Source organism: Lepisma saccharinum, chromosome 24 (genome assembly GCF_977018435.1).
Source record: "Lepisma saccharinum chromosome 24, izLepSacc3.1, whole genome shotgun sequence".
In the NCBI taxonomy this organism is placed as follows: Eukaryota; Metazoa; Arthropoda; class Insecta; order Zygentoma; family Lepismatidae; genus Lepisma; species Lepisma saccharinum.
The window spans coordinates 30,518,492-30,543,874 of NC_139252.1; the positions used below are offsets into that span (position 1 = coordinate 30,518,492).

The following is a 25,383-nucleotide window of genomic DNA, read 5'->3' on the forward strand; positions in this document are numbered from 1 at the left end:
TATAGGAAATATTCTAGTGTTTTATGGGGAAAAGACCACTCTTGCCTCACGACTGCCATCTGTTGTTGTTTTTTGCATACTATTTATCTACTTCCATAGTTGATAATAGAAGAGTAGAGAAACTTTGTTGTAAATAGGATTCTTTTCATTTCGTTAGGCACCAGTATAGTTGAAAATGTCACTTTCCTTTCATGAAACCCTTGAAAATTAATTTTAATGCACTTTAGATTGTGTACGTAGTCTATGTAAACTACAAGCCAATGTAATCTACGCGTAGATTACGTGTAGACAACGCATGTAGACGTAAACTTATAGTCTACGGCACATGACTGCTCTCCACCCACCATCCCCACCTCATGGAAGGCTGCCGTAACTATTGGCCCGAGAATCGAACACGGATCGGTTAAGTTCGAGACCTAAGTAGAAAATGCATTGCTTTCCGATAATGACGTCAGAGCAAATTGACCCTTAATGAAGCATTAAAGAAAGAAGAGAAAGAGAGAGAGAGGAGTAGGGGATAGAAACGGACATTAAGAACGGATATATGTAGCAAGATTTAGCAGATAAATATAGTTGGTTCATTTAACCTGTCTCCTGCGCAAAGTCCTGTCTGTGGGTAATTCGATCGCAATGAAGCTTCTCCCTTCTTTTAAATTCAAAAGGATACTTTCCCCGGATCTCCCGGAATTCCTTCCGGGCGGTTACGGGATTTAAGAAAAAAAAAAAAGAGGATCGTTAGGAATGATGAATGGATGGATTTTCCAAAGGCTTGCACGCTTTTTCTTTCTCCTCATAAAAGCAGATCCGCGATTGGCTCGATTCCAAATGGTCCATCCAGAGCGTCCAACTTCTGAGAAGTTTGGGAATGGTTTGCGGAGCGTTGAAAAAAAATAAGGCTGCGATCGTCTTTTGTCTGGGTCTGCTAATGCACGCGTTCTTGACACTTCTGTAGATTTTCGTGAGCGTCCAAGGTGGGTGCGTGCAGGTGAGTCAATCTGGAACTTCGCCTGCTCTGATGTTATGACGTCATTAGTTTGTAGTCGGCAAGACACGGTTATGCGCTGATGGTGTCGAGGCTGAGACAGCCTTGTAAACGAGACAGACTTAGTGTTCGAGACTCTTGGTTTCGTTTGAAACATTTACTTGAACCAAATCTACTTCAGTGTACAGTTGGATGCACAAGTATTGCTGGGCAAATTGTCCATGACTAAAAAAAAGGTCCTACGCGTTTCTAAGAACTAGCTTGTTATGCATGCTGGTGCAGAGGATGTCAGCAGTTTGTTTTGTTTCAGTGCTTGAAGTTTTCGTCGCATAAAACAAAGAGAATGAACCTGGTGATGGACAGTTTGTTTGGTAATACTTATGCATCTGTATACTAGCCTTAGTAGTGCCGCAATTAGCTTCTTTGTACATTTTTTGTCCAATATAAGTCAGACTGCAACTTGGACAAAAATGTTGTATAAAGAAGCGAATGGCGCCACAGCGACTGCACTACTGCTTTGCGCATTCCAAGCCGATATCTACCTGATTATTTATACATAAATAATGTATTTTGTTACAGAATGGCAAAGTCAATATATAGTGTCGATTGTGACCCTGTGCAGTATTCAGGATTTTTTGAGGATTCGTAGCGTCGTCGAAGCGAGGTGCAAACCAGGGAACGCAGTGAAAATTTCGAGGTTCTAGGCGTACTGTTAGCGACGTCGCCTTTTAATTTAGGGGTTCCGGGTTCGATACTCAGCGGACACACATTGCAGCGTTTTGGATTCCATTATCTGAGAATAAAGTCGACTTGAAACGAGTCTTTGAAAGTGAGACTTGTCTTTCGAGACCGAGAAAAGAACGAGACGTCTCTAAAATCGAAACGAGACCGAGAATTCATGCCCCAGACTGCATTGTCATCTTGGAGGTAAATTTACCATCACACACCCTACAAAATATCCTTTATCTCCCAGATTGCCAATTCTGCATAAAATTCTGCTGTAACTGTAATAATTAATGTAATTTTAATGATGGTGCACAAAACTTCAGTTTATAATTATTATATAATATCCTTATACAAGATATAATATTGAAATTTAAATGGGAAAGTTTGTTCTTATATGTCAACGCTGTAGAGTGGGATGCATAAGTATTATCAAGCAAATTGCCAATTTTATTCGCTTTGATTTACCTCATCAGAGCTTCAAGACTTGAAACAAAACGAAAAAGTAGTTATTGAAAACCTCTGCGGCAGAGTATGTAAACAATTCGGATGCAAGAGAAAAATTAATGAAAATAATCATGGACAATTTGCCGCGCAATATTTGTGCAGCATTCTACTACTATAACATGTATGACTGTGCGTCTGTGTTTAATATGCTCACGAAAACTCGTGCTTTTTTTTGTCAATATGCAGGCGGAATGTTACATTTTAACTGTAGAATATATTGTAAATTTTAAGAAAACTTTACAAGAAGTTACAGTTAACTCACGAATTTGAGCGTGTGTTTGTCCGAATAAAGTACAGATGGCGATAAATATCACTTTGCGTCACTTTTGCCTAAAGGCAGATACTTTCAGTGCGGTACGTTTTGTCTTCCTCATCCCAAAGCAGTAACATTTATAACCAAGTAAGCAGAGGGCTCAAATTCTTATCCAAGACCTTGGTGCTTAAAAAGTGCACAAACAGAATCTTCCTTCCACAGGGACACGCCGCAGTATCTCGTTATGACTACTTCGATATGCACAGTTTACTCATCGTCTTCCTTCTTCTTCTTCTAGCGGACTCAAAACGTTCCCTGCATGATTACAGCTCGTAGTGTCTCAGCATGAAGTGAGACGAAACTTTGTGATCAGCCAGCCCAATCTAACTCCCATCTAAGTTTTGCGAGGAATATCCTACTTCATGCGAACCTTACGAACTTGTCTTATTTCCCTTCTCGGTCTTTATTCCCCCTTCCGGGCTACCTTTTCTGACTCTCTTCCCGTTTTTCGTTGCAGAAAAGGAAGTGGGAAGGGGTGGAAGAAGTTGGAAGGAGGAGGATCCAATAATGTTATGGCAGGAAGGGAACTTTCCAAGAGAAACGTTGGTCCACAGAGGCTCATAAAAGAGAGTCCAGAAAATTAGTCCATTGTTTCTGTCACGTTGGTCGACACAGGAAATTAAACACACTCGATAAGTTTATCTTTATGGGACCGTTTATCTGAAATCCCATTTCTATGGAAGAGGAAGAATGGTGATTGGGAAAGAAGGGACGGAGGTGGAATAATGTTGGAGGAAGTTTTTTCTTTCTTTCTTTTTTGGCGTGAAAAAGGAGGGTGGAAAAATGAAGAGGCATTGCACTGCAAAGAAATGTCCCGATAAGGTTTTTTTTTTCGGTTGGGATGTTGGCGCGCTCTGTTCTCTACCTGGCAAGTACGAGACTTGGCAAGATCTCGTCTTATCTCGCGAGAATGTCGGTCGCGTCTCGAATCGGGGTCATTCCGGGTGGTGAAGCTGTCGCCTTGTGGTCAAGGGGTCCCGTGTTCGTTTCCTGGTTGGCGCACACTTCAAAGTGATTGGGATCCCACTTCAAATCGTACTGCCAGTCCCGATTAGGCTCTTGGAACATGAAGTGGGCTCAAAACAATTTTTATTTTGCTCTTGTCTCGTTCTCTGTCGTGTCTCGAATTGCAAATTTCTGTCTCGTGTCGAGTTGAATGCGTTATTTCACTACAATAATATTGTACACTCACCGGCAATAAAACGGGACACCTATATCCTGAAATACTCGTTTCCCAGCAAGGCGTTGTGTGTGTTGCATAACTGTACGGCGATAAGTGGATTGTAATAGCTTCTACCACCGCCGTCGAGTTAGGCAACACACATAACGCCTTGCAGGGAAACGAGTATTTGAGGATATAGGTGTCCCATCTTTTCTGCCGCTAGCTGTAGCTAAATTCAGTGCTTGAAGAAACCCAGTTTTGCCTGTTTTTTTGGGGTTACACACACAGGATGGGATTTGAATTTTTTTTCAGTACAGGAAGTTCTAGTAACTACTCTTCAAGGTCCATCCATGTGCCAGGGAGCGTAATCATTTAAAACTGGTGGGGGGAGAAAGTTCTTAACTTTCAAACCCCCCTCCCCCACAAACATATGTGTAAATTATACGATATAGGCTACATATTTGTAAAGTTATTAAAAGTAAAAAATACTCAATTTAAAATAATATTATTATTATTAATTACATAAAGGAAATTAATTTGTTATACATATCAGATATTGTATAGCAGCTACCTTTACTAACTGGTAAAAGATGTTAATAAATTATGAAATAGTTGAAGTGGTTTTATTTTGTGTAAGTTTTTGTTTAGTTTGTGTTTATGTTTGTGTTTAAATTAGATTCATAGTTATTTTTTTTGCATTCTCTGCAACTTACATCTTCACAAATTTGTATGTGCTTTCGATATTATTCTTAGTAAAGTATATTTGAAATTAAAAGTTATTGCTTATCTTTTCTTTGTTATAACAAAAACCCTCCCCCCGGAAATTTTTGGTGGGGGATTTTTGAGGGGGAAATCCCCCCCAGAACACCACCCTTTATAAACCCATATCAGGATCTCGCAATTGGATACTGCTCGTCCTAACTGGCGGAGTGGTTAGCGTAACGCGCTACAAAGCCAGAGGTCGCATGTAGGAACCCTAACTAAGGAATGTGCTTGCCCCATCTATTTCAGCTTCGTCCTCGCGATTAACACATTAGGTAGAAAATAAATGCATGACTTCATGGGGAACTGCGTCTTATTGCAAGTTGATAATTGTCCTCCAACGGAGTTTTGAAGTCGTCTTGGAAGTGTTTAACAGTTATCCGAAAAGAAATCAACTACCTTGTCACGGTGCAGCAAAAATCGAGAATAACGTGTTACACACAACAGGTGTGGACAGTGTGGGACGTTTATATTAGCTTTTATTTCAATAAGCAATGGGTTTAGGCTTCCTCTTAAAACTATTTGATTTTAAGTGTCATTTTAAATATCACATGTAAAATTACTATTAGTGGTAAAAGTAAAGGTTTCGTTGTATATCGTGTGGCAATAAGAGACAAATTGGTTGCGCAACAAAATCTTCCTACTGGATTCATAACTATAGGTAATTTATGTTCTGTATAAAAGCATGAGATGGCGGCCCACACCCTCTTTAGCGATGGCCATCTACAAGCATGTAAGTTAATTCAGCATTTCAGAGGAGACACACATGTCCAGTTGCCCCTCTGGCTGAGTCAGTATACGCTCCGGCCTATTTTCGCAGACTTCATCTTATTATATGCCACTGAGAACTCACTCGACCACCTCCCACATATTAAGTAATAATAATAATCATGAACACAGAGTCGTAAAGCTATTTGTCTGCCCGTTGACTCGTACTGTACAATACTCTTGACACATATTCTAAGTCACTGTCAGAATAAAGAATTTCCAGTTCTAATTCTGTCATTGTTGATCCACATATGTTTCTTAAAATGATTATTTTCCCATGTAAGCAACACCATCCCTTTAATTTCTGTGATATTCAAAATTTCCCCCCTACACATGTGGTTGCGAAGTTGGCCGCTACGCCACTGATCTGTGGATAACAAAATGAGAGTTTTGTCATTTGTCAACATTGTGAATATAAAAGATGCAGACAAAGAAATTTAATTTCACACTCTTTAAGCTTTTTTAAAGTTTTTTTTTTTTTAATATTTCACGAAACTGATAATTTAAATTTTCTTCTTGCAGGGAAGATTGACCAATTTCGAATTGATCAATTGATGACACAACAGAAACGTATAAAAGGTAAGTGAGATAAGATTTAAACTTTCGCCCTTATTTTTAACTTGGTTATTGTTATTTTTAATCTTTTACTTTGTGATTATCCCTCATTGTTATTTCAGACTACTGTTCTGTATAGTGGAAAATTCCATACATTCAGGCGCATCCTGTACAAACTTTTCCGGTAACAGTTTTACCATACATATTTTACGTGCATATTTCTACTGCTGTATTTTCATTTTGAAACTAGGTCCTTATTTACGCCTTATTGATGATGAAAAACATTTATCTTCCTAAAAGAAAGATCATAATTTTTAACATTGACAACCAAATTATTTAAATAGCATTTTCTCTAATTACACATAATAGCTTCCTGTGGGAAGGTGTGTAGATTTATAGTTGGTTTAACAGTTTAAATTTTCACGTGCAGTGGAGAATTACGAATTTGCTTCCAATTTTATAACTCAGATTTGTGCAGAATCTTTAAAATGTTCTAGCCACAAATTCTAATTTCTTGTGTAAGTGATTTATCGTGTCATCTATTGGCCAGTTTGTAGTTACAAATGCACTACATTACCATTGGGCGAAAATTAATTTCGTTACGGTATTAAATAAAAGGGTAGAAAATATATCGTCAAATTAATACGCTGACTCTTGTTTTGGAAATCTATTCTTGCGGAAAATTGAGGAGCTCAATTCGTTGTCCAAAAGAAACAAGAACAAGATCTACGATCAAACTCTGTATCAAATTACACCCAGCAAACAAAAGTGGCACGCCTCTTATTGTTTACCACAACAATGCCAACCCATTTGGACTCAACTGTCCGTGTGCCGTGCTCGTCCCATTGTGTACCCCCTTGCTTTATTAGACCCAAAGGCTAGGCCGCATTGTTTTCCAGCAGCTATGCTGTGCCGGATTTTCATGGCCAGACCCATTGTTTTCGGGCTCTGGCGCTTGGCGGCGCTAGTTGCCGTCCTTCCAATGGTTTTCAGCTTCCTAACTCCTTTTATCAAGGTATTTTATGCCGGGTATAAATCGTCAGAAATGCTTTTGTGGTGCGAGTAGGAGAAAAGAGATAGGAGATGAGGAGAGAGGGGTGTAATGCTGTTTACCTGTCTTAGTTTCAGAGTTACGCCTGAATCTTTCAGGGAGAGAGGGGCGAGAAGCGTTGAGGCAAGGAAGTTTCATAAGCCCGACTTCAGTAATGGAGTGAGAGGGGAGGGGGGACTGTATGAGAGAGGAATTTCGCCAGAGAACAGTAAATAGTTAAGAAGATAAGGCAGATAAGCTGAGTTTTAGGGAAAAATGTTCAGGGGCTTACTATTTCGAGAGTTCCTAACTTTACTGTTTTGAAGTCTACGGCGTTCTTTAGTCCCTAATTTTAATATCAAATTTATATTTTTATATCAATTTCGTTTAGAGGAGAAGAACCTAAAGAATCCCACTGAACAACTGAATAAACGCGAAGTGTCTTCAAATTCCTTGTACGACATGAGTGAAGATGTCCGTTCGGACATTTAATTTCATTACTCATCGATGCGAAAATAAAAGCGAAAGTGACAGTAGCAACGCAGAAAGGGACTCAAGGTGGGCCACGACCCTGCCTCCAAACAGCGGCTACCATCACTTACTAGAAAGTATTTAGATTATCAATATATAATGGCATCAATACTTCTGAATTAACTTTTGAACTTATGATAATTGTTGTGTACGTCCTATCTGCCCATTGCGTCTCATTGACCCCCCTTGTGTTTTTTATAGCGTTCGATACTGGAAGATAAGGAAATGTGGAATAAGAGCGAACGTGAGTAGCCGCGTGTTGAATAAGAGCGAACGTGAGTAGCCGTGTGTTGAATAAGAGCGAACGTGAGTAGCCGCGTGATAATAAGAGCAAAGGTTAAGAGCCGCGTGTGGAATAAGAGCGAACGTGAGTAGCCGCGTGTTGAATAAGAGCGAACGTGAGTAGCCGCGTGTTGAATAAGAGCGAACGTGAGTAGCCTCATGTTGAATAAGAGCGAACGTGAGTAGCCGCGTGATAATAAGAGCAAAGGTTAAAAGCTGCGTGTTGAATAAGAGCGAACGTGAGTAGCCGCGTGTTGAATAAGAGCGAACGTGAGTAGCCGCGTGATAATAAGAGCAAAGGTTAAAAGCCTCGTGTGGAATAAGAGCGAATGTTAATAATAAGAGTGAAGTTGAATAGCCGCATAGGGGATAATATCAAAAGTGGGGAATAAGAACGAAAGTGAGGGTTGCGCTGGAAATATGAGCGAAAACTAAACAAACAACCCTTGGAGGTTGGAGTTTGTGCTTTTTTTGTTTCAATTCAATTTAATTCAATTATTATTTTATTAAATGCCAGGTTCGGTATGCAGCACTAACCCCAATGGATACATATACACTACATACTAGACACTAAACACTCACACACAAATTCACAAAGAAAACGAAAGCTTTTTTTTTCGATTGATTGATTTTGTTCATTTTACTTTGCTTTTCTGCCAATTTTGGCTAATCGTCAAGATGAGGATGAGTAATGATATGATGAAATTGGACACTCACAAAGAACACCCAGTCCAGGCTGGAACTACTGGCGTCGTAGCGCGCTGTTACTCTGCCACTGAGGTAGTCTAAGCGGTTCTCTGGACCATGGTTCTCTAGACAACCCAAGGTGAAGGGTCTTACATACCGGGTGGCCAGAATTAAACTTACCCAACTCAGAGCCCTCTGTAGCCTGTTTGAGGCATCGTAGAATTCTGAAATTTGGTGAATTCACTATGCAGACAATGGGGAAAAGGATGGCGATATAAAAAAATAGTTCATTTTCCGCCACCAGGTTGGAATGTGGCGCTGTACTTCCATGATGGGTTGTACAGTCATGGACACTTCTGGGTTGTAACGATTCCATTGAAAGTTAATGGAATTGTTATAACCCAGAAGTGTCCGTGACTACAAATAATCACGTTAAGTGATTTAGCTGAGTTATTAATTAGAAAGACATATGTGAGTGGCTGGAAGTTGCGAGAAAATAATCTCTCGTTTATTGCAAGATTGCTAGGTAAAGGTAAAAAAGGGTAAAGTGCTCCCCTGTGCTTAGCACCACGCCATGAACGCGTATAGGGGGTGTGGGGGTAACGCCCGACACTTTCTTGATCCGGTCGTGAGTGGGGGTGATGTGATCAGCATCACGACCCTGACTGCCTTTACCCCCCAGGTACACATGTTATTCGACGCTTGGTGGGCGCCGGTGACGCTTCCAACGTTAGAAAAGTTTTCGGATTTGAACCGGCCGGGGATCGAACCCGGGACCTTAGCATGGCAGTACAGACGCGTTACCGACTGAGCCAACGCGGCGACAAATTGCTAGGTAAAGGCAAATCCATTACCAATTGGACTAGTTTACGTCATTATTACAACCATCATGGAAGTACAGCGCCGCATTTCAACCTGGTGGCGGAAAATTGAACTATATTTTTTATCGCCACCCTCTTCCCCATGGTCTGCATAGTGGATTCACCTAATTTCAGAGTTCTACGAGGCCTCAAACAGGCTACAGAGGGCTCTGAGTTGGGTAACTTTAATTTTGGCCACCCAGTAGTAAGTAGTGTTGCCCACGAGACGAGACTTTGGCCTGTCTCGTCTCGTGGAAATGCTGTCTCGTCTCGAAAATATTCGTTTGTCTCGGGACACATGATCAATCTCGTCTCGTCTCGAATTTTTAAAAGCCTGTCCCGTCTCGTCCCGTGGGCAACACTAGTAGTAAGTATCAAACCCAATACCACTGACATTAAGGACGAATAATAATTACTTTAATGGCCTCCCCAATGACGTAGTAACGTCGTTGTCCTGTAATCAAGGGGTCCCCGGTTCGATATCCGGTGGAGGCACATTATGGTTCGGATCCCACTTTAAACTGTAGTTCCAGTCCCGATTAGCTTTTCTGTGCATAAAGTGGACTTAAAACAATTCAAACAAAACAAAACTTAAAAAATTACTTTGCTACGTTCGTAGCTCGTTTTGTGTAACATTATCACTAGACAGTGAAAAGTAGTAAGCAAGATTATAAGTGTGTTAGGGAGATTTCAGACCGAAGCGACGGGCAACATGTGTCGCAGTGTTTTCACACTGAAGAATCAAGCGACACGCGTCCTTCTAAAGCAAAACAGTCACCGCGCATGCGCGAACAACAGACTGAGGCGACACGCATTACTGCAGCTTGTCGTGACGCTTTGGTTCGAAAAGTTGCATTTGTATCTGAAGGTTGGTTCACAATAGACAGTGTCGCCTGTCAAGGGATCCCAGGTTCGATACCCGGTGGTTCAGTTCCCATTTTAAACTGTAGGTCCAGTCCCAATTAGCCTTACTGCGCATCAAGTGGATTTAAAACACCAACTCAAACAAGTGTCGCGCGTCGGTTCGGTCTGAAAGCTCCCTTAAAGTAACATGTAAAACAATAGCTTACTGTTTCCAACTCGCTCCCATGAACCACACTAGAATAAAGTAACAACGATACACACACTGCACAGGTTACAAGGAAACTGAGGAAGTAACATTTTCAAGCTCAAACCATTCACCCCAAACCAAAAAGGCAAAGATTGTGTAACCTTGTCCACCATATAAGATCCCTGTTTGAAAGGTATGATAGCACGGGGTAAAAATGCGTGACCAATGTTTAGAAAACTTTTGTCAGTTTACAGGGACAAAAAGCGTAATAAAAATTGGAAACGCTGTGTAAAAAAAAAGAAGCTTTTCGCAAGAAAAGAAGACTTTCTTGCCCTTGAGCAGAAATCTACCCTTTTTATCTCCTCTAACGTAACCCTAACTTTCTCATTTACTGCGACTATATTGCTGGTGGTATAGAGGCTGCTTTCTCATCCTTCTTTGCAGATTCAGAAGGGTCAAGTTATGCCTCGAGCGAGGGTGTTCAGTCCGGGTCTGTTTAGCCGTGCCCCGGAGCGCCTATATACAGCTCGAGAGCGTAACAGGCCACGAATGACACCGTTTTACAACTTGAAGGGACCTCCATAAACCCTTTAAATCCGAGACAGCCATTTGTCGCCACTTGGAACGATGCATTCTGCGGCTCGGCGTGATGCGAGGCTGTGGCAGTAACGGGGGAAGCCGAGAGGACAATCAAGTTAAAGCAAGTCGACCCCTTGACGTTCCTATTGTACGCATCGCGATGGGATCCGTTCACTGTCTCTTTAGTGCATTTACACTCCGCCGGAAAACGACTTGCCGGCAATCTCCTGCTCTTTACATAACATTCTCGCACCCCCTTTTTTCCTGTTTTATCTTTTCCTTCTTTGCTGAACTCGCTGGCCTTGACCTAAAAAATCTTCACTTTTCAACAGTTCTTTCCAAGATAAAGATGAATTCAATGATGTTCTAAGTCAACAATATAGCTACAGATGGCACTGATGTTTGTTACTTCATTCATTGCATGCTGAAAGAACGAGCAGTTGAAATGTAAAAACGCAGGTTAACCACAATCTGTGAATTAAACTTTTTGCTGCGGGGGGTGGGGGGGGGGGGTGCGATCTTATGCTGAATTCAGACGTTTTGCAAAAATGTTCGCCCTTTGGGTAATACCAAAAAAAAATTATGTGAGGTCACACAACATGACACAAATGTCCCTCGAAGTTTTAAAGTTATTTATAGAACGAGGTGTGAGAAAGCAGTTGTGCTAGATGTTCACTCATCTGGTGGTTCCAATAAAAAAAAAGTATCCCAAGGATATAATAATAATAATAATGAACATTTAGCATAAATATGGTTCATTTTTATTACTGTATAATAGTTAATAATAACCATGTTTATTTTTGTTTCTACTATTCTTGATTTTTCAATGGCCTCATCCCCCCTACAAAAATTTCTGGCGACGCAAATGCACGCGTTTACCTTTTATGTCAAGTACTTGGGTCTTGTGAGGTACGAACTGCCCCCACCCCATCCGTTCTGAAGATGGCTGTATATAACGGCGTGTAACATAACGTAATGAAATGAACAAAAATAATAACTGCCATTATAGTGCTGTTCCTTGCAGTGATAGACCAACAGCAATAAACATGAACAGTATAAGAGTTTGCAATCTGTGAACTTGCAGGAGCGATAGTAATCTGTGTGAGTAAAGCTTGGTTGGGTTTCGCGTTTTCATTAGAAGTTTGAAGCTGAGAAACCATGGTTTCATCATGTCGGTGGTACAAGAAACGTAATTGTTTTAATTCATAGACTGAGATGGGGTCAGTGTACTAGGCAACATTTATCCAACAATAAGAGATGTTAATGTGACTGGGAAAGTGCAGACTCGCAACATATAATACTGGAATACCCAAAATATAATAGAGAGAAATATCCTGTATAAAACTTTATACCATAGGTCACACTAAAAGTTTTTAGACACGCGCAAGTAAAACACTGGAGACCAAAAGTATGAATGCTATATTTTTTCAAAGTATTCTCCATGACAGTTGATACACTTGTTCATCCGCTCAAACCAAGTGTGAAAGCACTGGGACCACACATCTGCAGGCACTTCTTGAATGCACTGAACGAAGGCGGTGACTGCCTCCTCGGGAGTAGGAAATGAAGAACCTCGTAATGCATCCTTGATTTTAGGGAACAGGAAGAAATCACAAGGGGCAAGGAGGATGAGTCATTTCTTCGATGTTGGAGGCTTTGAAGAATTCAATTGTTCGTACTGCTGTATGGCTGCGCGCATTGTCTTGATGCACAATAATGCGACTTCGTGGGCGTTTTTCACGAACTTTCCGTACGATCTCCGGTAAACAAACCGCGGCACTGTTGCAATATGGCCCGTCCGACTGAAGAAAGTGGCAACCATTTGTTCGCCAACACTTCGTCCCTTCCTGACTTTTGTTGGTGGGTCTTCATCCGGGAAGATCCACTGCGTCGACTGTCGTTTGCTCTCGGGTTCATAACAGTACACCCAAGTTTCGTCACCTGTTACGATGTCATACACTGCATTTGATTGTCCTTGGTTAAATTTGTCCAGCATTTTCATGCACCATGTGACCCGTGCCTGCTTTCGCTCCTGAGTAAGATGGTGTGGGATCCATCTGGCACAGAGCTTCCTGACACCAAGGCGGTCATGCAGGATCGTTTGAACCTGACTTATACCAATACCCAGTGTTGCACCAATAACTGCATATGTCACCCGGTTATCCTCCTCTATCATGCGACGCACTCTGTCGACGTTTTCTTGAGAAGTTGCTGTCACAGGACGACCATCACGTAATTCATCACTGAGTTTGTGACGTCCACGTCGAAATTCTGAAAACCAATTAAACACAGTCGCACGGCATGGGGCTTCCTCCTGAAATGCATTTCGGAGCCTTTCATAACATTGCTGCTGCGTTAAACCTGCTCGAAAATGGTAAAAAATCATTGCTCTGAAGTGCTCCCGTGTTAAATCCATTTTACTGTACACACACGACAATAATTGACTAATTTCTGGCACACAACAATTAACAACTATAAATTCTGCAGCATTATCACACTTCACAGACTACTAACTTGAACATATCCTAGAGACAATGTATTGCTGCAATCAGTGTTGCCGCATCTAAAAACTTGTGTCACCCACGTATAATCTAAAGACTCACTTTCCAATAAATCGATCAAGTTTGGTTGTCAATTCAGATGTGCGGATTGGTTATACTTTAACATTTTTAAGGAAGTGTAACATACAATTGTAAAAGGCAAAGAGTTCTCTTTTTTAAAATCTAATATCTGTAAAATAGGGGGAAAGACTGATAATTTTAATGTAAAACATTTATGTATATTTTATATGTATATTGTAATGGACAAAAAACGACATAAAAGCTGAGAATGTGTACATTACGGTATACCGTAGAATAATATACACATGGAACCTATTACAATATAATCTGAGTTATACGTATGTCAAGGTGAAGAGAAAATAGTACGTATAACTGAGAAGTACTTACAAATCAGATTTAGATACATATCATTATTAAAATACTGTAATTGTATATATATTGAGGAACAAGATAGGTTATTTCTATCATAAAGTGGTAAATTAATGAATCTAAATGTTTGATTCTTAAATACATTACATTTGCCACTTTATTAGTGACCACTTTGATACTAGACACTAGTTTTATAGTTATACTACCCAATTTTAAAAAAAATCGTCTAAAATAGCATTTCTTTTACTAATGACTCTGCAAAGTGCGTTGAAAGCGATGCGTAAATCTGCAGCTATTCCAGATTTAGTTTTATGTGGATTAGCGTCCACTTCCTGAATAAATTGTACTTTCTGATCAAGTGTGTAACTTTTTATCTTTATCTTCTTCGTGGCCGACCAGTAGCAACTGAAAACTGGCACTTTTGTGACATTGTTGTAGCTTCGTTACGTACAAATCACCTGTATTTTATGAAAAGTAGTACGTGTAGTCTAACACCGAATCACGTATGCATGCATTACATACAAATAAGGTTTAACTAACATGTTTTTAAATTATATTTTGGCGGGACCTACAGTACAAAACAGAATTACCCAGAACTGAGTTACGTATAAAGCAGTCTCAACTGTATCCATGATTAAATATAAAGATTTGATTGATTGATTCAGTTGTTTAAATATAACGATTTGATTGATTGATTGATATGTTTTATTTTACTTCGCTTTTTGTGCCACTTTTGGCTAATTTGCGAAGATGGGGATGAGTGTTGATATTATGATATTGATGAATGGACAATCACAAAACATCCATGCCCATGCCAGGATTCGAACCCGGGACCCCTGGTGTCGTAGCACGATGTGCTAACCACTCCGCCACGGGGCCCGGCTAGATATAAAGAAAACTGTATTTGAAAATGAAGATGAACATGCGTTTTCTTTTTAAGCAACCAAATTTTGTTTATTATTATTGAACCAAGAAGCCGTAGCATATCCAGGATGACTGTCAAATATTATATACTCTTCTATCCTGTTTTAAAATAAGTATGCTTTGGGTAGATCTATACACAATTGAGATTTTATCGCTGAAATTACAACAATTACAAATTACAGTGTTAAAATCGTGAAGCCGCATATTCTTTCAGGCGTAAATTTGATTTAAAATATTACAATAAAGGCGTGATGAGAAAATTTTCTTCTGGCCCAATAAAGTAAAGTAATTGTAAAAGTAACTCTTTAACTTATTTACTCGTTATATTTTTAAAAAAATAATGATTTTACAGTTACTAATTTTAGAAAGTAACTTAGTTAAAGGTGTAGTGATGTCGAGACACAGCAAAACATGCTTCAATACAAGGCAGGAATCGCAGCATATTATCAGGACATCCATCCACAACTTTTCGCATCATCAAGCCGACAAGCAGACTTGACCAAAATTATAACCCACTTGCGGGAGATGAAGGATCGGATATTTACGATTGAAATCCTCTCCAGCGGTTCACCTTGGGATTATACCTTATTCGAATAAAGAAAAAAAAAGTAGAAAAAAGTATGGTAGAGTCAGGTGAGGGGGCACCCCGCCCCCTTTTCCCCCCTCCTTTCCCGATGTACCCAACCAGAATGCACGGTTTGATCTCTCGCTGTGTGAAAAACAAAGGTAATAAATTCGGGGAAGAATGGACAGTTCCAACAGGCGGCTGCATTCCGCCACCCAATCTCCAGAGCCATCTATCGTCGGTTATACGAGAATGGAGAGAGAATGACGTAGTAATGGGTCTAGCAAAATTGCGTTCCTGTGAAACGTCTATGGCAGTTGGAGCAGCGTATATTCTTCCAGCACAAATGCATTGCGAGGCTTTTTTTTTTCATTCTAAATCGAATATCAGCGTGCTGAAGTGTCTATGTTGTACGTTTCGTAACAATTTTGTGGGCGACTATCTCATTAAAGCAGGTACTGATTAAAGGGGGGGATATACAAATGAATCCGAGCGGAACATTCAAAAAGCACAATTTATCACACTGCTAGGTGTAAGAAAGGTTATAAATCCAATGTAGAGATAGTGTGTACAGTCATGGACATTTCTGGGTTGTAACAATTCCATTGGAAGTTGATGGGATTGTTACAAACCAGGAGTTTCCGTGATTGTATATTAATTGATTTGGTTTATTTTACTATATCACTCTGTATTGGTAAGATATATTAAACATTATTTTAAAATGGAGATGATGACTCACTTCGTCTTTCACTTCGTAATTCCATATTTGAGAGCCCACAGACAAATTACGGTTATACGTGTTCTACTATTGGGTAGCTACTTTGATCTAGTTTATTTTACTTCATTTTTCAGCCACTTTATAATTATAATGTACATAATGTAAAAGTTTTTTGCATTAAAATACGCCGAGAAATGCTGTTCCGTGCGATTCCTATTATATTTCACAGGTTTGCTCAAGATGGGTAAAGGGAGGAAAATAACATGTACATTCATTCACACATAAGCTACAGCGCATCCTATCCAAGTTTAGACAAAGAAATAAAGTGATAGATGTCTGACAAGCAATAAACAACCTTAAAATTTACCTCAATTGATTTGGGTGGAGGTAAAATTCTTGCTTATCCACCAGGTTATTTCATCGTGATTGGTTAACGAATTGAGGCATGTGGATTTCTAGAGGATAATAACGTTATAATTTAGGCAATTAATTGTCTACATATTTGAGTTTAATATTGAAGAGCTTTAATTGAAAAAAAAAGACTGCCGTTTTGTCATAAACAATAAAAGGAAATATCGCTAAGTAAAATGTAATAGGAACAAGTATAAAAATAAACAGCGTTCGGATTTTTATGACACCATATTTTTACTGGCCTCTTTATAGCATTTGTGAACACGGTTGATCATATAAAGGGATATTGTACAATGTTTTAGCTTTGGGTAAAATATGGCATAGAAGCATTTGGTCATATTTAAGGTGTTCTTAACATTTCAGCAGATATTGTTATTAAAATCCTGCTTCTGCTGGTATTGTAAAGAAATTTCGATTGACTTTTCTTTGAAACAACCTTGAGAGTGAAAGATTGTTCTCCTCTTCCCTATCCACTTCATAAATCAAATTTTGTTTATGTTGTATCAACAATATGTCGTAAAGAGCAAATATTGATTTTGTAAAATTAATACTTTGTAAGTTTTGTTAAGGTTCATTTTCAGTTTTAATGTCATATTTTGGCAATTTGTAGGGCATAAATATGGATAAAAAGTCTAAATCCTAGTTGATACATATGCACAGGCATTTCTTTTCTATATATACACAGTATATTTTTCGAACGTATCGATCATTACACTGATCAGAACCATTCCTCCAATGCACTGCAGCGCCGCGCTGCGGCACGGTCGGAAAATGAATTTCCGCTCCGAAAATAAAGCACGAAAATATAGATTGCTCTCACCGTGCTGGCATTAATGGCTATTATACCACCTGGAATCCGGACAGAAAGGCGAAAAAAAATTTTACCACGAATATTTTTTCAACAAGCTTGGGGCGCTTCTGGCTATACGTGTGCATGCGATGCGGTTAACGTTCACGTCATGTGTTAGTGTGCGGACCACGAACCATGTGTGTGTGTGTGTGAGAGAGAGAGAGAGAGAGAGAGAGGAGGCAAAGAGAAAACATGTGGATATGTGCGGTGCTCTTTGAGGGCTTTCGTACTGTGCAATGGCCATTTTGGGGGAGGCCACTGATTAGAACATTAAACATGCAGTGCTCGTTTATGACCCCCAACGCGAAAATAAGTCCCACGGCCCCGGGAGGCATAAAAAGGGGGAGGGCGAGGAAAAAATATTGATTTGAAAATGGGCCCAGGCTCTCCGGGCCGGATTACCAAGGAGTAAATTGTTAATACCCGTACCGGTATTTAGGGACCTTCAATTACCTGATAAATAGGGAAAGCTTGGACCGACGAAATTCATGGTGGACCGCTGTTGGTGAGTAATATTTAACCCTCAGTGTGAGGGAGAAAGGATGTTTCTTTCGTTCGTTTGCTTGTAATCGCGTTATACTCGCAAATTGGCTTCAGAAATTTCTGGTTTGGGGATCCTTCTATATGATAAGTGATTAGTTGCATTATTGCATTCGGTTTATTATTTATTCTCGACAGTCGTAAAAACTTGTTTGTTTACATATTTGAAAGAAAGCAGTTTTTAATGTGCAAGCGTTTGCAAACACTTGCTTCTTCACATGTGCAGAAGTGTTTTAACAGGGCCGTTCGGAGGGGGCTCATCCCTTAGCAGCCGCCACCTAAAGGCGAAAGAGTGTGGGGGGGGGGGCAGTAGAAGCCTTGAAGATGAATTTCCCAGTATGTTATAACTTACAACTTATATAAATTGTTTAATCCTGTTAAAGAAGTAACATTAAATTACAACGATACACTATTTAAATTAGATATTTGTAGTATTTCGGCGGGGGGCTTCAGCCTCCCGAACCCTTTCCCTGGCTACGTGTCTGGTTGTAAAAGTTTTGTCTTTACACCTTGCAAAGAGTCTACAGGTTCAAGCAATTTGTGAAATCTACTCAAAATATTTTGTGAAGGTTTTCTCCAAACAGAAGAAATATTCTTCACCAAACATATCCAAAGCAATTTTTCCAACACATTGAAAACAATCTTTCTCCAAATATTTTTTAGGGTAAAAGGTAAATTTACCCGTGCATATAGCACCCGGCCATGAAGGCACATTTAGGGAATATTGGGGGTAGGGTTGCCCCCAAGTACCCATTTATTTGAGGTTGGGTGAGCCCCAAAGCCGCTTTATGTGGGGACAAGGCTGCAAAAATTCCGACCTGAGATCACCCAGCCTGGGAATCGAACCCGAGTCTCCCACGTGGCAGTCAGACGCCTTACCGACTAGTCTTCACCAAACATTTTTGAGGACAGTAATGCCCAATAAATTTTGAGGGCAATATTTCCCAAGCATTATTTTAGGGCAATATTTCCCATACATTATTTTAGGACAGTATTTCCCAAACATTTTTAGGGCAGTATTTCCCAAACATTTTTTTAGGGCAGTATTTCTCAAACATTTTTTTTAGGGTAGTCTTTCCCAAACATTTTTGAGGGCAGTATTCCCAAACACTCTTGAGGGCAGTCTTTTCCCCCAACAGGTTGCCGACACCTCCCTTCTCCCCTAAAACATTTAGGACAATCTTCTCCAAACAGTTTGGAAACGATACAGTTTGCTTGAAAATGCTCATACGAGAAACAGTGCTTGTGTCCAACATCAAGAGTTAATTTATTTGCAACTATAAGAAAATCTTCCTATACTTTCCCATTATAAAAACTGTGGAACTTATTCCTCTTCGCCTACACCCTACCAAAAGGGTATACTTTGACACGTGACCGAGACTTTTAAAGTTTATTTACGACACTATAAGGAGTATCTAGCTGTTGCCTTCTTTTTAACGATCGCTACTTGTCTTGAGGAAACAAACACTAAAGTCTAAAGTAAAAGAAATAAGGCAATGGTGATTTCGGGAAGGAAGAAAGCGGGACTCTAGAAGTCTTCTGTAAAATGTCTTTGGGGGAAACTAATGACAAACATCGATGTAGAGCCCGTCTCCTAGGGCCATATTATGGGCTGTTTACTAAAAAAAAAGTGGAAAGCAAAAGTGGGGAAACCTAGAACGACAGCGTATATCAAGCCGAAGTCATTTCTGACGTCGTTAAGGTAGTTTTAGGGTCACCCTGCTTCCTCATAACGCTGTAGGTCTTCCGATGGACACGACCGACTGCGAACGACGACACAAATGTTCGTCAGAAATGTCTGTGTAATTTTTTCCCCCTCGAGCTTCGCTAATGGAGCGATAGATGTCAGCTGTGAACGCTTCAGCGGACAGGACTATGGTTCTGTGAGGAACCCTTTTTTTCCCTTTAATTTTTATTCCGTTGTTGAGGAAAACTTTCTGGGTAAATTATCTCGCTCTAATATAGTAGCAATAACAATGTGCGGATTTGTTAACTCGGTGAAAGTTGAGGATAAACCTTGCCGAGCAAATATTTAACGAATCTTGGCGGAGCCGTTGAGTGGCACCGCCAAGTGGCGAAAGTGTGAAACTGGAGTGTTTATGACACATAAATGACATCAGAGGAATAAAGAAGGTTGGTCTAGGTCTATCCTCAAGTGATGTTTTCAGCTGGTCTGTGTGAATTTATTTAATGTTATATTGGCTCAGAGAGCAGGAAAGTGCGAACATTTTAAAATAACTTGCCTGAGTTAAACAATTATGTAGATATTTGTAATTTCCGCAAACCTAAAGAAGTGGCGAATTGTTGCGCATGATATGATCCGGAAAGGAAGTCCTGGTTATTTTCTGATACCGTACAGTGGGTTGCACAAGTATTGCTCGGCAAATTGTCCACGGCTACTTTCATTAATATTTCCATTGCATCTTACGTGTTTTTTAGGAATAGATTTTTGCGGATGTTATGTTTATTGAGAGGTTGTCAGCAGCTTGTCTGTCGGTTTGTTTTAATTCTTCATGACCTTTGAGTAAAGCGAGAGAAGAGACTCGCTAACGGACAATTTGGCTTGGTAATACTTATGCATCCCACTCTACCGAGACTGGACCACACAGTGAGGAGATCTAACAGATTAATTCCACCCCTTCCTTTCCATTAATAATAGTCACGTGTGAAACACAACCATTTCCATTAATTTTCAAATGTGAACTTGGCGTGCTTCCAATGTCACCAGCAACTTAGTATATATCGAGCTTGTTGCAAGGAGTCAACAATGTTTCAGGAATATTTGTTATAGTTTGTTTAAAAATATAAATACGATGATACATTGAACACAATAAGTTTTAATGCTCCATTTACTTCATTGAGCTTCTCATCATGATAACTTCCTAACACAATAAGACAGGATCAGTGGGTTTATCAGAAATTTTCATGTAGAGGGAGTTAGTTCGTATTTAGGGGGGCGTAAGTGTACTTTTAGAGCCAAAATGTTTATAAATTGGGCCTCTGTGAAAGAAATTATGGGGTGTTAGAGGAGCGTGTGGATAAATCACTGGACAGAGTTGAACCGTTCTCAGTAATTCATTTATAATGATCCAACAAATATTAATTTAAGAAGTTCTAGGCCGGCCCCCATGGGTGAGTGGTTAGCACATCGCGCTATGACGCCAGGGGGCCCGAGTTCGAATCCCGGTCTGGATGTTTGTGAGTGTCCATTCATCAATTTCATCATATCATCACTCCCCCATCTTCGCAAATTAGCCAAAAGTGGCACAAAAAAGAGAAGTAAAATAAAGCAAATCAGTCAATAAGTTCTAGAAAAATATTAAAGAAAATGACCCATACATGTGTTGCACTATCCAATAGCAATTCGTGTTTTCTTTTTAATGTAGACCAGTAGTTATTATTTTGCCATTGCAATAATAATAATAATATGCACTTACCTCTTCTAAAAATAGAGATAATTACCCCTTCCAAAGAAAAATATTGAATTCGCCCACTCATACAGTCTTCTGGATGAAGAACCCCATCTCTTCCTCGATCTTATCTCGACATTAAAAACTCTCGTCTGCCTCGATGTGAAAGTCTCGGTCTCGTGTCGAGTACAAACATTAGACACAAGCAATGTAAAAAAATAACAAACTATTAGTTTCTTTTTAACATTATACAACACGTAAAACCTACCCATAACTCAGACGGCCACCACCTTAGTATGATTTAGGCGAAATATTCATAAACCTTACGTTCAAATGTACGAAAATCTCGATCGAGACGAAACTATCTGAGAATAAGTTTCAATTTCATCTCAAAGAGTCTGCTGTCGATTTTTAAAACTATGGTCTCTGTGCCTATGCTAATTCCGTTCAACTAATACAAAGACATTGACTTTTCTTTGTTAGATTCTAGCTTTTATATTTACCGGATTCGATGGAAGTTCCATTGTTAATTGGTAGGCGGGGAGACAAGCTGGAGAGCTGAATTATGGGGCGCTCTCCCCATCCTCCCCCACTTCGTTTCCCGAACCACCCTATTTGAGGTAATGAGAAAGAATGGTTCCACAGAGAGTTCGGAATTGAGGGCGGTTGTAGTTGCCTGATGCTGTACAAGGGCTGTGGACGAGACTAAGAGAAGCTAATGAAGATAAATGATCCAGAATTAGAATTAAGCACAGGCCAATGCTAAAACAGATCCCCCACCCTCCTCCCCCACCATTTGGCCCTCCTTCCTTTCTGTCTTTCGATTTCCTTCTTTTCCGACCTTCCAATGCACTCCGCTGTCCGCCATTAGTAAGTTTGGGGTCCGAGCAAGAGATTAACAACATTTACTTTCCTGTTTTGCAGTGTTTCTAACTGCAGTCTGTGAGAAATGTTTCGAAATAATGTGTCCAAAGCGGCTTACAATCTTGGTGCAAGAGGCGGAGCTGTTGAGTGGCGCTTCCAAGTGGCGAAAATATGAAACCTCACTGGATCATTTGAGCTGTAAAAATGTCAGCAAGCCAAATAATGATTGGTCTAGGTCTATTCCATGTAGAATACGAATTCTATAAATGAGCATGTGCATTTTCTGTGATCGTTTTTTATTCGGAACATTCACAAAAGTAGGTTCTAGGAAAATCTTCCCGAGATATTTTAATTGTGGTTGCACTTTCAGTGTCGTAATGAGATATTTACGATCTCATTTGCTACATGTAAGTACCTCATTCTTGGAGCTGTTGAGTGGCGCTTCCAAGTGGCGAAAATATGAAACCTGACTGGATCATTTGAGCTGTAGAAATGTCAGCAAGCCAAATAATGGAAGTTTGGTCTAGGTCTATTCCATGTTTTTAAACTGGCGTGTGTTGTGGTTAATTGTGATCTTACTTTGCCACTGCGAGCAACAAATATCCACATAAAATGTTTAAAGAAGTTCACAAATAAAATGCAAATATATCTTAATTATATCGCATTGTAGTTATAATTAATGGCGTACATTACGTTTTACATCTTAGTTCAGGTACTGCAAGAAGCACAAAAACTTTTATTTTTTCCTTTAAAAAAAATGTTCAGGTGCAGAGATAAAAGAGGTTGTATGCACCTGGTTCCCCGTCTTATCACTAACGACATCTGACGGCGAAGTAACGAACTACTCTTGTTGGTTCGTATCTAGCATGGGGAGGGGAAAATGGGAAAATCTTACAAATATAGAATGTAAAACAAAGCTCCCATTAGGAATTCAAGAATATGGACAAAGTATATAAAACCTTCACGCCACGACACTCAAGGTAGCAAATGAATTATATAAATGCGCAGCACTTTCATTTTCTGTGGTCGTTTACTATGAATCAGAATTTTATGGTTCGGGCGCAAGTGTCCACCTTGTTTTTTTACCCGGAACATTTAAGCAACATATTTTCGAACCCTGGTGTATGGTGATTTTATTTGATCGTCAATTTTGTTCATCTTTTATGAAGTCGTACAACAGAGTGCATAAATATTGCTCGGGAAATTGTCATTGACTGTTCTAATTGATTTTTCTCTTACATCCTACGTGTTTTTAAGGACTGGGTTTTTCCCACATGCTGATACAGAAGTCAGAAGGTTGTTGGGCGTTTTTGAAGAGAATTAACATGGTGATAGACAATTTGCTTGGGAATAGTTATGCATTCCGCGGTACGAATTATAGAATAGGATAAAAGTCTATAGTGTGTCGGTTGCAGCTGGCCTCCAGGAATTAATGTTTGAAGTCTTAAAGCGCATTAAATATTTACAAAGTTACTCATGAGGGGACTATACATATATTATAATTATACAATACAATTCATTACGGTACTCCTATTGTAATAATAATAATAACACGCTCTGGGCATAGTTGCCAACTCTGACAGGAAACACTATTTTTTTCCGGTACCAGTTGGCGATAGAAATAATGAAAGTGCAACGAACGTGTTATGTACATTATCTTCGGTACTTTTATTTATCTCTCGCTGTGTTGTGTGAACGTGTAAGGATGAGATTGTCAAAGTTTTATGTAACGATAAGAAGCATCGTTACCTTTAGCATGACGTGGAATATATTTAAACTCTTATCCCATAATAACTGACAGCCTTCAAATTCTCGTACGCAAGATTTATTCAAGTCTTCGCGTACCCTTTGAAAGGGCATAACGGTCCCCTGGAGGCCCGCGGACCACAGGTTACGAACCTCTGCTCTCGAGTGTCCAAGCCGTCTCCAGGCTGAACTGAATAAAATTGAGTGCGAAGTTTTGGCTAACTATAGAATGGCGACTGTGTTGTTATCAGCGCAGCTGTAAATTTCCTCTAAATAACACACACCTATTTTGGCGCCAACTTTAGCGGCAAGTTTTATATCGAAATATACAAGAAGTTTTTATTGAAACCCCTCTCATGCATCCAAATGTCAATAAGGTCACAAGAGTTAAGATTATTATGATGTTGCCAGCAGAATCTCTAAACAATTATAATATTATTGGATCATTTTGATCAAATAGTCATAATTGTTTACTGTGAAAGTCATTGTGACAATGAAATATGGATATCCATGTAAACAGCATGTTGTACATTTTCAAATCGGTGCAATGCTCGTGGAATGTTTTTTGCAACGTAATAATTATTATTATTTTCTTTTCTGCAGGTTCCAACCGTGGCAATCTTAGGGAAGGAAAGTATACATAAGGTAGGTGGAAAAGCATAATAGAAATTATTGGATTTTAGATGCTTGCTTAGTGATTTTATATGAATTTTTGATTTGCTTGTTGTTTGAATCCCGCTTGTGCTACGATATGTGGCCACTTCCCACGTTTATCACTTTTCAGGAGCGCAGTTCTTTATGAATTGTTGAAGGCTACATTAGATCGACACTGTTTCATTGTACCTGGTTATTCAGAAACAAATGTTTTTCATCGCATTACTTACCATTACTCCGTTATCATGTTAATTTTTGACCTAGTATTTGGGAGGATAAACACATCCAAAAATATTTTAGCCGAAGTTTCAACCACTGCTGCGATAGACTGGGAATCTTGGATTTGGTATCAGGAATCTAAGAATATCCTGCCAACCGAATAATTTTCATCCACTTGCACGTGGCGCCATCCCTCCCAGGATCCTTGTTTTAACACACACATAAATATTTTCAGGATAGGTAGTAGAATGTAGAATCACAGGAATTGACTATATTCCATCTTGCTATTCTATTTTAGTGTCTATGGGTTCACCCTCTGATGAAATGTAAATAAAATGTTTCGGACTTGTACCGTTAACTACCACATACGACACTTGATATAAGATTAAAGTGAAGAATGCATGGCTTACTGTGCATGAGGTATCCTTTTGTTAAATTAAAAGTACCAGTCTTGTCATACTTAGTACTTTTATTTATTTATTGAAGTTTCCAGTACAGCAGAAGCCATTTTAAACTGGAAAGAAACAACAGTAAAACAGTACACTAGTGTTAAAATGAACACACGAAACAAGATAAAATAAAATAAACAAAATATAAAAATAAACATAAACAAGTCGAGACAGTTCCGAGGTAAACAGATGTGTTTCACAAAAGCATTACTTATATACAATTTTTTCTATGTTGGTGTTAAAAGATTGATATGAACTGAATATATCGGTTTGGTTTGAGATTACATTGAACTGATTTGGTAGCCTATGAA

The 25,383-nt window shown here is 39.4% G+C and overlaps 1 long non-coding RNA gene across 2 annotated transcripts in view; it reads left to right on the top strand.

The window, feature by feature from the left end:
* Window positions 1-25,383, top strand: part of LOC145978446 (uncharacterized) — a 430,067-nt gene that overhangs the window by 25,507 nt on the left and 379,177 nt on the right. For both annotated transcript variants that reach the window (XR_014440692.1, XR_014440693.1), the window contains exons 2-3: window positions 5,740-5,796; window positions 24,354-24,395. This is a non-coding gene — a long non-coding RNA (uncharacterized LOC145978446). The remainder of the gene's footprint in view (window positions 1-5,739; window positions 5,797-24,353; window positions 24,396-25,383) is intronic.